Below are 13,017 nucleotides of genomic sequence, written 5' to 3'. Positions count from 1 at the left end.
GTTAATTTATCCGGCGATTGCGCAACGGCTCGAAAGCCGGAAGTAGAACTCGCGGACATTTCTTAAGACGAGAAATGGCTTTTGCTTCAAATAAGTTTGCAATGCGTAACATGACGGGTGCGATCATACCAGCACTAATGCACCGGATCCCATCGAACTCCGGTTAAGCGTGCTTGGGCGAGAGTAGTACTAGGATGGGTGACCTCCGGGAAGTCCTCGTGTTGCACCCCTTTTTCGTTTTTATTTTTATTTTGACGATTTGCCGGGTCGAGATTTCGATCGATTTTAGATTGATTTCTTTTTTTTTCTTATATTGACGATTTCCCGAGTCGAGATTTCGATCGAGGGAAACGGTTTTTAAAAGTTCTCCGTATATTTTCCGTTGTTTCTAAGTTAATATATCGTTAATTTATCCGGCGATTGCGCAACGGCTCCTCGAAAGCCGGAAGTAGAACTCGCGGACATTTCTTAAGACGAAAATGGCTTTTGCTTCAAATAAGTTTGCAATGCGTAACATGACGGGTGCGATCATACCAGCACTAATGCACCGGATCCCATCGAACTCCGGTTAAGCGTGCTTGGGCGAGAGTAGTACTAGGATGGGTGACCTCCCGGGAAGTCCTCGTGTTGCACCCCTCTTTTCGTTTTTATTTTTATTTTGACGATTTGCCGGGTCGAGATTTCGATCGATTTTAGATTTATTTCGTTTTTTATTCTTATATTGACGATTTCCCGAGTCGAGATTTCGATCGAGGGAAACGGTTTTTAAAAGTTCTCCGTATATTTTCCGTTGTTTCTAAGTTAATATATCGTTAATTTATCCGGCGATTGCGCAACGGCTCCTCGAAAGCCGGAAGTAGAACTCGCGGACATTTCTTAAGACGAGAAATGGCTTTTGCTTCAAATAAGTTTGCAATGCGTAACATGACGGGTGCGATCATACCAGCACTAATGCACCGGATCCCATCGTAACTCCGGTTAAGCGTGCTTGGGCGAGAGTAGTACTAGGATGGGTGACCTCCCGGGAAGTCCTCGTGTTGCACCCCTCTTTTTCGTTTTTATTTTTATTTTGACGATTTGCCGGGTCGAGATTTCGATCGATTTTAGATTGATTTCTGTTTTTTTTCTTATATTGACGATTTCCCGAGTCGAGATTTCGATCGAGGGAAACGGTTTTTAAAAGTTCTCCGTATATTTTCCGTTGTTTCTAAGTTAATATATCGTTAATTTATCCGGCGATTGCGCAACGGCTCCTCGAAAGCCGGAAGTAGAACTCGCGGACATTTCTTAAGACGAAAATGGCTTTTGCTTCAAATAAGTTTGCAATGCGTAACATGACGGGTGCGATCATACCAGCACTAATGCACCGGATCCCATCGTAACTCCGGTTAAGCGTGCTTGGGCGAGAGTAGTACTAGGATGGGTGACCTCCTGGGAAGTCCTCGTGTTGCACCCCTCTTTTTCGTTTTTATTTTTATTTTGACGATTTCCGGGTCGAGATTTCGATCGATTTTAGATTGATTTCGTTTTATTTTATTATTTTGACGATTTCCCGGGTCGAGATTTCGATCGAGGGAAACGGTTTTTAAAAGTTCTCCGTATATTTTCCGTTGTTTCTAAGTTAATATATCGTTAATTTATCCGGCGATTGCGCAACGGCTCCTCGAAAGCCGGAAGTAGAACTCGCGGACATTTCTTAAGACGAGAAATGGCTTTTGCTTCAAATAAGTTTGCAATGCGTAACATGACGGGTGCGATCATACCAGCACTAATGCACCGGATCCCATCGTAACTCCGGTTAAGCGTGCTTGGGCGAGAGTAGTACTAGGATGGGTGACCTCCTGGAAGTCCTCGTGTTGCACCCCTCTTTTTCGTTTTTATTTTTATTTTGACGATTTGCCGGGTCGAGATTTCGATCGATTTTAGATTTATTTCGTTTTTTATTCTTATATTGACGATTTCCCGAGTCGAGATTTCGATCGAGGGAAACGGTTTTTAAAAGTTCTCCGTATATTTTCCGTTGTTTCTAAGTTAATATATCGTTAATTTATCCGGCGATTGCGCAACGGCTCCTCGAAAGCCGGAAGTAGAACTCGCGGACATTTCTTAAGACGAGAAATGGCTTTTGCTTCAAATAAGTTTGCAATGCGTAACATGACGGGTGCGATCATACCAGCACTAATGCACCGGATCCCATCGTAACTCCGGTTAAGCGTGCTTGGGCGAGAGTAGTACTAGGATGGGTGACCTCCTGGGAAGTCCTCGTGTTGCACCCCTTTTTTCGTTTTTATTTTTATTTTGACGATTTGCCGGGTCGAGATTTCGATCGATTTTAGATTTATTTCGTTTTTTATTCTTATATTGACGATTTCCCGAGTCGAGATTTCGATCGAGGGAAACGGTTTTTAAAAGTTCTCCGTATATTTCCGTTGTTTCTAAGTTAATATATCGTTAATTTATCCGGCGATTGCGCAACGGGCTCCTCGAAAGCCGGAAGTAGAACTCTGCGGACATTTCTTAAGACGAAAATGGCTTTTGCTTCAAATAAGTTTGCAATGCGTAACATGACGGGTGCGATCATACCAGCACTAATGCACCGGATCCCATCGAACTCCGGTTAAGCGTGCTTGGGCGAGAGTAGTACTAGGATGGGTGACCTCCCGGGAAGTCCTCGTGTTGCACCCCTTTTTTCGTTTTTATTTTTATTTTGACGATTTGCCGGGTCGAGATTTCGATCGATTTTAGATTGATTTCGTTTTTTATTTCTTATATTGACGATTTCCCGAGTCGAGATTTCGATCGAGGGAAACGGTTTTTAAAAGTTCTCCGTATATTTTCCGTTGTTTCTAAGTTAATATATCGTTAATTTATCCGGCGATTGCGCAACGGCTCCTCGAAAGCCGGAAGTAGAACTCGCGGACATTTCTTAAGACGAGAAATGGCTTTTGCTTCAAATAAGTTTGCAATGCGTAACATGACGGGTGCGATCATACCAGCACTAATGCACCGGATCCCATCGTAACTCCGGTTAAGCGTGCTTGGGCGAGAGTAGTACTAGGATGGGTGACCTCCTGGGAAGTCCTCGTGTTGCACCCCTTCTTTTCGTTTTTATTTTTATTTTGACGATTTGCCGGGTCGACATTTCGATCGATTTTAGATTTATTTCGTTTTTTATTCTTATATTGACGATTTCCCGAGTCGAGATTTCGATCGAGGGAAACGGTTTTTAAAAGTTCTCCGTATATTTTCCGTTGTTTCTAAGTTAATATATCGTTAATTTATCCGGCGATTGCGCAACGGCTCCTCGAAAGCCGGAAGTAGAACTCGCGGACATTTCTTAAGACGAGAAATGGCTTTTGCTTCAAATAAGTTTGCAATGCGTAACATGACGGGTGCGATCATACCAGCACTAATGCACCGGATCCCATCGAACTCCGGTTAAGCGTGCTTGGGCGAGAGTAGTACTAGGATGGGTGACCTCCCGGGAAGTCCTCGTGTTGCACCCCTCTTTTCGTTTTTATTTTTATTTTGACGATTTGCCGGGTCGAGATTTCGATCGATTTTAGATTTATTTCGTTTTTTATTCTTATATTGACGATTTCCCGAGTCGAGATTTCGATCGAGGGAAACGGTTTTTAAAAGTTCTCCGTATATTTTCCGTTGTTTCTAAGTTAATATATCGTTAATTTATCCGGCGATTGCCAACGGCTCCTCGAAAGCCGGAAGTAGAACTCGCGGACATTTCTTAAGACGAGAAATGGCTTTTGCTTCAAATAAGTTTGCAATGCGTAACATGACGGGTGCGATCATACCAGCACTAATGCACCGGATCCCATCGAACTCCGGTTAAGCGTGCTTGGGCGAGAGTAGTACTAGGATGGGTGACCTCCCGGGAAGTCCTCGTGTTGCACCCCTCTTTTTCGTTTTTATTTTTATTTTGACGATTTGCCGGGTCGAGATTTCGATCGATTTTAGATTGATTTCTGTTTTTTATTCTTATATTGACGATTTCCCGAGTCGAGATTTCGATCGAGGGAAACGGTTTTTAAAAGTTCTCCGTATATTTTCCGTTGTTTCTAAGTTAATATATCGTTAATTTATCCGGCGATTGCGCAACGGCTCCTCGAAAGCCGGAAGTAGAACTCGCGGACATTTCTTAAGACGAGAAATGGCTTTTGCTTCAAATAAGTTTGCAATGCGTAACATGACGGGTGCGATCATACCAGCACTAATGCACCGGATCCCATCAGAACTCCGAAGTTAAGCGTGCTTGGGCGAGAGTAGTACTAGGATGGGTGACCTCCTGGGAAGTCCTCGTGTTGCACCCCTCTTTTCGTTTTTATTTTTATTTTGACGATTTGCCGGGTCGAGATTTCGATCGATTTTAGATTTATTTCTGTTTTTTATTCTTATATTGACGATTTCCCGAGTCGAGATTTCGATCGAGGGAAACGGTTTTTAAAAGTTCTCCGTATATTTTCCGTTGTTTCTAAGTTAATATATCGTTAATTTATCCGGCGATTGCGCAACGGCTCCTCGAAAGCCGGAAGTAGAACTCGCGGACATTTCTTAAGACGAGAAATGGCTTTTGCTTCAAATAAGTTTGCAATGCGTAACATGACGGGTGCGATCATACCAGCACTAATGCACCGGATCCCATCGTAACTCCGGTTAAGCGTGCTTGGGCGAGAGTAGTACTAGGATGGGTGACCTCCGGGAAGTCCTCGTGTTGCACCCCTCTTTTTCGTTTTTATTTTTATTTTGACGATTTGCCGGGTCGAGATTTCGATCGATTTTAGATTTATTTCTGTTTTTTATTCTTATATTGACGATTTCCCGAGTCGAGATTTCGATCGAGGGAAACGGTTTTTAAAAGTTCTCCGTATATTTTCCGTTGTTTCTAAGTTAATATATCGTTAATTTATCCGGCGATTGCGCAACGGCTCCTCGAAAGCCGGAAGTAGAACTCGCGGACATTTCTTAAGACGAGAAATGGCTTTTGCTTCAAATAAGTTTGCAATGCGTAACATGACGGGTGCGATCATACCAGCACTAATGCACCGGATCCCATCGTAACTCCGGTTAAGCGTGCTTGGGCGAGAGTAGTACTAGGATGGGTGACCTCCGGGAAGTCCTCGTGTTGCACCCCTCTTTTTCGTTTTTATTTTTATTTTGACGATTTGCCGGGTCGAGATTTCGATCGATTTTAGATTGATTTCTGTTTTTATTCTTATATTGACGATTTCCCGAGTCGAGATTTCGATCGAGGGAAACGGTTTTTAAAAGTTCTCCGTATATTTTCCGTTGTTTCTAAGTTAATATATCGTTAATTTATCCGGCGATTGCGCAACGGCTCCTCGAAAGCCGGAAGTAGAACTCGGGACATTTCTTAAGACGAGAAATGGCTTTTGCTTCAAATAAGTTTGCAATGCGTAACATGACGGGTGCGATCATACCAGCACTAATGCACCGGATCCCATCAGAACTCCGAAGTTAAGCGTGCTTGGGCGAGAGTAGTACTAGGATGGGTGACCTCCCGGGAAGTCCTCGTGTTGCACCCCTCTTTTTCGTTTTTATTTTTATTTTGACGATTTGCCGGGTCGAGATTTCGATCGATTTTAGATTTATTTCGTTTTTTTTCTTATATTGACGATTTCCCGAGTCGAGATTTCGATCGAGGGAAACGGTTTTTAAAAGTTCTCCGTATATTTTCCGTTGTTTCTAAGTTAATATATCGTTAATTTATCCGGCGATTGCGCAACGGCTCCTCGAAAGCCGGAAGTAGAACTCGCGGACATTTCTTAAGACGAGAAATGGCTTTTGCTTCAAATAAGTTTGCAATGCGTAACATGACGGGTGCGATCATACCAGCACTAATGCACCGGATCCCATCGGAACTCCGAAGTTAAGCGTGCTTGGGCGAGAGTAGTACTAGGATGGGTGACCTCCTGGGAAGTCCTCGTGTTGCACCCCTCTTTTTCGTTTTTATTTTTATTTTGACGATTTGCCGGGTCGACATTTCGATCGATTTTAGATTGATTTCGTTTTATATTCTTATATTGACGATTTCCCGAGTCGAGATTTCGATCGAGGGAAACGGTTTTTAAAAGTTCTCCGTATATTTTCCGTTGTTTCTAAGTTAATATATCGTTAATTTATCCGGCGATTGCGCAACGGCTCGAAAGCCGGAAGTAGAACTCGCGGACATTTCTTAAGACGAGAAATGGCTTTTGCTTCAAATAAGTTTGCAATGCGTAACATGACGGGTGCGATCATACCAGCACTAATGCACCGGATCCCATCGTAACTCCGGTTAAGCGTGCTTGGGCGAGAGTAGTACTAGGATGGGTGACCTCCCGGGAAGTCCTCGTGTTGCACCCCTTTTTCGTTTTTATTTTTATTTTGACGATTTGCCGGGTCGAGATTTCGATCGATTTTAGATTGATTTCGTTTTTTTTTTATATTGACGATTTCCCGAGTCGAGATTTCGATCGAGGGAAACGGTTTTTAAAAGTTCTCCGTATATTTTCCGTTGTTTCTAAGTTAATATATCGTTAATTTATCCGGCGATTGCGCAACGGCTCCTCGAAAGCCGGAAGTAGAACTCGCGGACATTTCTTAAGACGAGAAATGGCTTTTGCTTCAAATAAGTTTGCAATGCGTAACATGACGGGTGCGATCATACCAGCACTAATGCACCGGATCCCATCGAACTCCGGTTAAGCGTGCTTGGGCGAGAGTAGTACTAGGATGGGTGACCTCCCGGGAAGTCCTCGTGTTGCACCCCTCTTTTCGTTTTTATTTTTATTTTGACGATTTGCCGGGTCGAGATTTCGATCGATTTTAGATTTATTTCGTTTTTTATTCTTATATTGACGATTTCCCGAGTCGAGATTTCGATCGAGGGAAACGGTTTTTAAAAGTTCTCCGTATATTTTCCGTTGTTTCTAAGTTAATATATCGTTAATTTATCCGGCGATTGCGCAACGGCTCCTCGAAAGCCGGAAGTAGAACTCGCGGACATTTCTTAAGACGAGAAATGGCTTTTGCTTCAAATAAGTTTGCAATGCGTAACATGACGGGTGCGATCATACCAGCACTAATGCACCGGATCCCATCGTAACTCCGGTTAAGCGTGCTTGGGCGAGAGTAGTACTAGGATGGGTGACCTCCCGGGAAGTCCTCGTGTTGCACCCTCTTTTTCGTTTTTATTTTTATTTTGACGATTTGCCGGGTCGGATTTATTTTTTTTTTTACGATTTTAGATTCGAGATTTCGATCGATTTTAGATTTATTTCTGTTTTATTTTATATTGACGATTTCCCGAGTCGAGATTTCGATCGAGGGAAACGGTTTTTAAAAGTTCTCCGTATATTTTCCGTTGTTTCTAAGTTAATATATCGTTAATTTATCCGGCGATTGCGCAACGGCTCGAAAGCCGGAAGTAGAACTCGCGGACATTTCTTAAGACGAGAAATGGCTTTTGCTTCAAATAAGTTTGCAATGCGTAACATGACGGGTGCGATCATACCAAAGACTAATGCACCGGATCCCATCGAACTCCGGTTAAGCGTGCTTGGGCGAGAGTAGTACTAGGATGGGTGACCTCCCGGGAAGTCCTCGTGTTGCACCCCTTTTTCGTTTTTATTTTTATTTTGACGATTTGCCGGGTCGACATTTCGATCGATTTTAGATTGATTTCGTTTTATATTCTTATATTGACGATTTCCCGAGTCGAGATTTCGATCGAGGGAAACGGTTTTTAAAAGTTCTCCGTATATTTTCCGTTGTTTCTAAGTTAATATATCGTTAATTTATCCGGCGATTGCGCAACGGCTCCTCGAAAGCCGGAAGTAGAACTCTTGGGACATTTCTTAAGACGAAAATGGCTTTTGCTTCAAATAAGTTTGCAATGCGTAACATGACGGGTGCGATCATACCAGCACTAATGCACCGGATCCCATCGAACTCCGGTTAAGCGTGCTTGGGCGAGAGTAGTACTAGGATGGGTGACCTCCGGGAAGTCCTCGTTGCACCCCTCTTTTTCGTTTTTATTTTTATTTTGACGATTTGCCGGGTCGACATTTCGATCGATTTTAGATTGATTTCGTTTTATATTCTTATATTGACGATTTCCCGAGTCGAGATTTCGATCGAGGGAAACGGTTTTTAAAAGTTCTCCGTATATTTTCCGTTGTTTCTAAGTTAATATATCGTTAATTTATCCGGCGATTGCGCAACGGCTCCTCGAAAGCCGGAAGTAGAACTCTCTGGACATTTCTTAAGACGAGAAATGGCTTTTGCTTCAAATAAGTTTGCAATGCGTAACATGACGGGTGCGATCATACCAGCACTAATGCACCGGATCCCATTAGAACTCCGAAGTTAAGCGTGCTTGGGCGAGAGTAGTACTAGGATGGGTGACCTCCTGGGAAGTCCTCGTGTTGCACCCCTTTTTTTTTTTTTATTTTTATTTTAGACCTCTTGGGAAGTCCTCGTGTTGCACCCCTCTTTTTCGTTTTTATTTTTATTTTGACGTCGTTCTATATGTGTAAATAACACGACAGTTGATCTTTGAATGTCGCATTATTATAAGTAATGAGCACACATCGTAATCTCATTCTCCAGTAACTACTACTTACCCGGTGTGCAATGCGTGCTTAGATTTAGTATCTTCAACACCATCACCATACAAAGACACTAAGGAACACCCATGTCATTACCCATTTTTTAACCAACACTACTGTCACCTTCCCTTTTAAAGTAATGCTACACGTACTAAACTTTTGCTTAAAAATTCACACTTAGGCTTTATTTCTTCACAAAAAAAATGATTTGGGAAAATATTTTTCTAAAAATGATCACTTATATTATTTGAAATAATTAGCCAATGGAAAATATCTTCATCATCAACAACAATTTATATATAAACATTTTATTTTATAGTGTAAATATATATATATATATATTTTGTAAAGGTAAGATATATATATATATAATATATATATATATTGACTTAAGCCAAAAGCAACAAGAACGCTATACGGCAAAAACTCGGCACCAAGAACTTGCACTCACAAGGACAATAGTTAGAGTAAGTGGAAGGGTGCCAAGGTAAAAGAAAACCAACTACACAGGAACAGGGGAAAGCCAAACAGTGGCAAAGCAAAAACCAACTGCACAGTAAATATTTTTTATTCATTTTTCTTAAATGATACGAGTGATCATTTAGAAAAATCCTTTATAAATTATTCATTTTCTATGAAACGGAGGAAATGCAAAATTATTTTCCAAAAGATTTTTTCTCTACAAGTACATTTACTCAAAATAAAATATTATTTGGTTAATAATTTTTTTGTATTTTTTTTGTTGATCGAGGAACTACCGGAAATCATCCTTCAGGGATCACACAACCCTCTAGTACCCGATGGCACCGTCGGGTCTCACCACAAGCCACTATTTAGACGTAAACCTCTGGGAAGATTAGCCCAAGACCCCAACACTAGGACCCCCCACTCTAGACACTTTAGCAATAAGAGGGTTCCAACCCTTGACTTTTGCGATGAGGGAGAAAACTCATATCAACTGTGCTACCTGTAGTTGGGTATTTTTTTTATTTTTTTGTAAAGCGGTTTTGAAAAAAAAAAAAACAAAGGGAAAAAAAGGCATGGCTATCGGAGAATGGATAGGCAACCATTGTTGCAGAGGCCATGCGAAACATTCGATGCTTACATGGAATGAATCACCCAGCCTACCAGCGTGATTGACTCGTCGAAGAGGCCAAGCGAGGCTAGGTCGAGAGGTTGTGCGACCTCAAGTAGCCGAGGTGAGGCCATGCAAAGGTCATGCAACCTCAACGACCTCAGCCGCCCTCAGTAACCAAATCACCTTGACCATCGGCACCCTTTGTAAACGTTAGCAACTTAGGCTAGGTGAAGTGAGGGTTGCACAACCTCGGCACACTAATCCAGATCTCACCTCGACCCTTGACACCTTACACAACCGTTGGCTACCCTCAGCCACCTTTATACAACCTCGACGAAGCTCCAAACCTGCTGCTCGAATGAATTGTTTTAGAGATGGAGAACCTCCAGATTTGGGACATAGTTTCAGAGAAGGAGAAGATGAACATTGTTTCATGAGAGCAAGAGTGCAATACGAAAATGTTAGCGAGCACAAGATGGGAAGAAAAATAACTTCATTAAAACCCATAAAGTAGCATTTTTGAAATGCTGAAAGCCAATGTCAATCCCAAGTTATCAGGCTGTCAACATTTATAAAGCTGAACTTTGACCTCTGCGATTGGGTTGCCAAATGCCTTGACTTTAGCACAAGGGTCTTGAGAGGCTTAAAATCTTTTGGCAAAACTGTGCCAAACACACCAAAGTCTCTCGTGTTTTCATGGACCTTCTTTTATAAAAAAAAAAAAAATTGTACATTTACAAGCAAGTCTTCATGCAAAAGATTTTAGTAAGTAATGATTCATCCCGATTTTTCCACCTTGCATTTCTCTAAGCACTCTCAAATCATACATATCTGACGTTTTTCTGGGCTTTGTATGTCTATTTATAGCATAAGCAACTAACATAGATGCATGCTCTCCAAGGCTTACCAACCTAGAAATTGTTGATCTAATAATTCATTGACCCTCAAATTTAGACTATTCCTCTCTTCTAAAATTTAGAACCCTTAAAAACAAGTAGGGAAGCTATGAACGTTAATCAATATTCAGGGAAAATTCCAAATAATAGGTTGAAATGCCATTATTTTTTCAAATAAGAAGCCGAAGTGAACTTTATTTCAAATAAGGGTATTGAGTGGTCATATCAATCTCAAATAATGGCCTAAAGTGGCTATGAATATTTCAAATAAAGGCCAAACCTTACCAGCCAGCTAAATATTCCAACTGATCAATGACATTTTTGTCAAAAAATAATTTTAACCTAAATTTTGATTAAATTAAATTATAAATTATAAATTAAAAAATGAATTTTTTAAAAAAGAAAAAATATAGAGAGGGCTGCCCCTCCCACTCATAACCGCTACCACATCAACAGTGGGGCGACAACCACAAGCGGAGGGCTTTTGCGGTTCTTTTTTTTAATAAGTTTTATCCTTTTTTTTCTTTTATGAATTTCTTTATTTGGAATCTTTGATAATGGTATAACCATTTTAGATCCTTATTTGAAACAATCAACTCCATGCCTTTATTTGAGAAAATGAGAATATTTCGGTTCCTTACTTAAAGTTTTTCCCAATATTTGCATAAAAAGAAAATAGAAAAGCGATCCTTTAAAGGCCTTTTTGGTTGAAGGGGTTCTGATCATTTTAATGGAAGCAGGAGTTCATCAGATGCATGAACAAGCGAGTTATTAATGTTTTATCCACCAATGAGGGATGAACGACACAGGAAAGTAATTTTTTTTTTTTTTTTTTTTTTTTATGGATTCTCTTACTTAATTTGGGTTGTGTTTCCTCTCTTTTTTGGGTCAAAATGTTTTCTTTTTTCACTCTTTACTTTATTTTCTTGTTGACCATAAAAATACCAAATGACGGGCAGCCACGTCATTTCGTATAGATTTCTCAATAAAGTTAAGGGCTTGTAGCATTACTCTTCTTTTGCTTTCCCTCCAAGCACATTACCTGACCTCGAGGTTATTTAAATAATTCTATGATATCTCGAATGTTTTGTACAATGTTACAGACATCCGTAATAATCAAATATAAAAACATCATAACAGTCGTAAAATTGTTTTACGATGGTAGGATGATTAATCATAATCAAGTGGTAAAGACTAAAGAGTCGTAAAAAATGAAGTGGTACAGTACATTGTTGTACCTTAAAAATATTTAGAGGCATTTGATGGCAACCAGAACAAGAAAAAAAGAGAATAATCTAAATATAATTGACTAGGTGTGAAACGGAGTATACTACCTGAGTAGTTGGAGTTCAGCTCGATCTTAAGATTGATGCACTTAACTTCAAGTTGAGCTCAAATTCAAGCTACTTGAGTATATTGTCGAGTCAGACTCAAGTTGAATTTAAGCTTTGTCAATACTCAACTCAATGTAGTGACGAGTCCAATCGAATTTGCACTATTTTTGGAAAAATTATTATAACCACAAAAATAATCGCTGAATGTGTTAAGAAATCTTTTGAGTTTGACTCCATGAACGAAACCCAATCGAAGACAAGTTGAATATTTATGGATGTCTGCGGTGGGATGACACGGAAATCATATTTTCTTGCTCGGTATAGTCTCAGTCAAACCTATATTGTCAGTCAAGCAAAACAGAAAAAAGGAAATTACGGAAATCAATTTTCATGCCGCGCGCTGAAGAAATGGGCTGAATTTGGAAAGCCAATTCTGGACCTGTGACCAAATTGCGTAAGAGAAAGAAAAAAAAGGGAAATAAAATCCTAATTGAAGTCAAAGAGATAGAGGAAAGTCTCCTGAGGTTCGGATATGCCGTGATGCTTCAAATAGAAAGTGCAACGGATCTCGTGGGTGCAGCAAAGCTTTATTTATAATTGCATCCAAAAGACTCTGAATTTTTAGTGTTCAAGTCATATAAATCTTGCGGTGAGATATGTTAATTTTTTTATGAGATTAAGAGATTACATTGTGAAAAATTGTAGAACTAAACACTATGTTAGTAGAGCTTGGATAACACTAAAAGTGTTTAAATGACCTAAGTATAGTTGTAACTACTATTATATCACATAATTCGCACTGAAATTCTTTACAGTTTTCTCCACATTAATTGAATCACGTAAATCAGATGTCTCATTTATTTCCTTATTTTGTTTATTTTATTATGATTTTATTAATATATCAATCTTTGGATTACTCGGAGAATAACAGTTTGTTGTGAACCATAAATTCTTGAAGAAGTTGACTCAATAATAATTTATAATTATTTGTTATTTGATGTTTTATAATTCATGATAGATTATTATTCTCATAATAAATTAGAAATGGCCATATACTATTATTTGATGATTTGTCTCCGTAG

General features: G+C 40.0%; 19 non-coding genes and 2 pseudogenes across 19 annotated transcripts; all 21 read left to right on the top strand.

Moving 5' to 3' along the window:
• The first annotated feature begins 115 nt into the window (after positions 1 to 115).
• LOC120295148 lies at positions 116 to 230 on the top strand. The gene has a single exon (XR_005552515.1). It is a non-coding gene; the product is annotated as a 5S ribosomal RNA (ribosomal RNA).
• A 290-nt stretch (positions 231 to 520) lies between these two features.
• Positions 521 to 636, top strand: LOC120295103. The gene has a single exon (XR_005552470.1). It is a non-coding gene; the product is annotated as a 5S ribosomal RNA (ribosomal RNA).
• A 293-nt stretch (positions 637 to 929) lies between these two features.
• On the top strand, positions 930 to 1,046 carry LOC120295128. Its single transcript, XR_005552495.1, has one exon. It is a non-coding gene; the product is annotated as a 5S ribosomal RNA (ribosomal RNA).
• A 293-nt stretch (positions 1,047 to 1,339) lies between these two features.
• Positions 1,340 to 1,456, top strand: LOC120295116. Its single transcript, XR_005552483.1, has one exon. It is a non-coding gene; the product is annotated as a 5S ribosomal RNA (ribosomal RNA).
• A 293-nt stretch (positions 1,457 to 1,749) lies between these two features.
• Positions 1,750 to 1,865, top strand: LOC120295156. The gene has a single exon (XR_005552522.1). It is a non-coding gene; the product is annotated as a 5S ribosomal RNA (ribosomal RNA).
• A 294-nt stretch (positions 1,866 to 2,159) lies between these two features.
• Positions 2,160 to 2,276, top strand: LOC120295115. Its single transcript, XR_005552482.1, has one exon. It is a non-coding gene; the product is annotated as a 5S ribosomal RNA (ribosomal RNA).
• Positions 2,277 to 2,569: 293 nt separating this feature from the next.
• Positions 2,570 to 2,685, top strand: LOC120295102. Its single transcript, XR_005552469.1, has one exon. It is a non-coding gene; the product is annotated as a 5S ribosomal RNA (ribosomal RNA).
• Positions 2,686 to 2,979: 294 nt separating this feature from the next.
• LOC120295114 lies at positions 2,980 to 3,096 on the top strand. The gene has a single exon (XR_005552481.1). It is a non-coding gene; the product is annotated as a 5S ribosomal RNA (ribosomal RNA).
• A 294-nt stretch (positions 3,097 to 3,390) lies between these two features.
• Positions 3,391 to 3,506, top strand: LOC120295101. Its single transcript, XR_005552468.1, has one exon. It is a non-coding gene; the product is annotated as a 5S ribosomal RNA (ribosomal RNA).
• A 292-nt stretch (positions 3,507 to 3,798) lies between these two features.
• On the top strand, positions 3,799 to 3,914 carry LOC120295100. The gene has a single exon (XR_005552467.1). It is a non-coding gene; the product is annotated as a 5S ribosomal RNA (ribosomal RNA).
• A 295-nt stretch (positions 3,915 to 4,209) lies between these two features.
• On the top strand, positions 4,210 to 4,328 carry LOC120295015. Its single transcript, XR_005552383.1, has one exon. It is a non-coding gene; the product is annotated as a 5S ribosomal RNA (ribosomal RNA).
• Positions 4,329 to 4,622: 294 nt separating this feature from the next.
• On the top strand, positions 4,623 to 4,738 carry LOC120295160. The gene has a single exon (XR_005552526.1). It is a non-coding gene; the product is annotated as a 5S ribosomal RNA (ribosomal RNA).
• Positions 4,739 to 5,033: 295 nt separating this feature from the next.
• Positions 5,034 to 5,149, top strand: LOC120295159. The gene has a single exon (XR_005552525.1). It is a non-coding gene; the product is annotated as a 5S ribosomal RNA (ribosomal RNA).
• Positions 5,150 to 5,442: 293 nt separating this feature from the next.
• LOC120295133 lies at positions 5,443 to 5,561 on the top strand. The gene has a single exon (XR_005552500.1). It is a non-coding gene; the product is annotated as a 5S ribosomal RNA (ribosomal RNA).
• Positions 5,562 to 5,854: 293 nt separating this feature from the next.
• On the top strand, positions 5,855 to 5,973 carry LOC120295155. The gene has a single exon (XR_005552521.1). It is a non-coding gene; the product is annotated as a 5S ribosomal RNA (ribosomal RNA).
• Positions 5,974 to 6,264: 291 nt separating this feature from the next.
• LOC120295126 lies at positions 6,265 to 6,381 on the top strand. The gene has a single exon (XR_005552493.1). It is a non-coding gene; the product is annotated as a 5S ribosomal RNA (ribosomal RNA).
• Positions 6,382 to 6,671: 290 nt separating this feature from the next.
• On the top strand, positions 6,672 to 6,787 carry LOC120295098. The gene has a single exon (XR_005552465.1). It is a non-coding gene; the product is annotated as a 5S ribosomal RNA (ribosomal RNA).
• A 293-nt stretch (positions 6,788 to 7,080) lies between these two features.
• On the top strand, positions 7,081 to 7,197 carry LOC120295141. Its single transcript, XR_005552508.1, has one exon. It is a non-coding gene; the product is annotated as a 5S ribosomal RNA (ribosomal RNA).
• A 320-nt stretch (positions 7,198 to 7,517) lies between these two features.
• Positions 7,518 to 7,634, top strand: LOC120295165 (annotated as a pseudogene).
• Positions 7,635 to 7,926: 292 nt separating this feature from the next.
• Positions 7,927 to 8,039, top strand: LOC120295168 (annotated as a pseudogene).
• Positions 8,040 to 8,334: 295 nt separating this feature from the next.
• Positions 8,335 to 8,453, top strand: LOC120295121. Its single transcript, XR_005552488.1, has one exon. It is a non-coding gene; the product is annotated as a 5S ribosomal RNA (ribosomal RNA).
• Positions 8,454 to 13,017: the final 4,564 nt, after the last annotated feature.

Source organism: Eucalyptus grandis, chromosome 6, assembly GCF_016545825.1.
Source record: "Eucalyptus grandis isolate ANBG69807.140 chromosome 6, ASM1654582v1, whole genome shotgun sequence".
Classification (NCBI taxonomy): domain Eukaryota; kingdom Viridiplantae; phylum Streptophyta; class Magnoliopsida; order Myrtales; family Myrtaceae; genus Eucalyptus; species Eucalyptus grandis.
The sequence above is the reverse complement of the archived record's forward strand: the minus strand, read 5'-3'. Positions and strand labels throughout refer to the sequence as shown.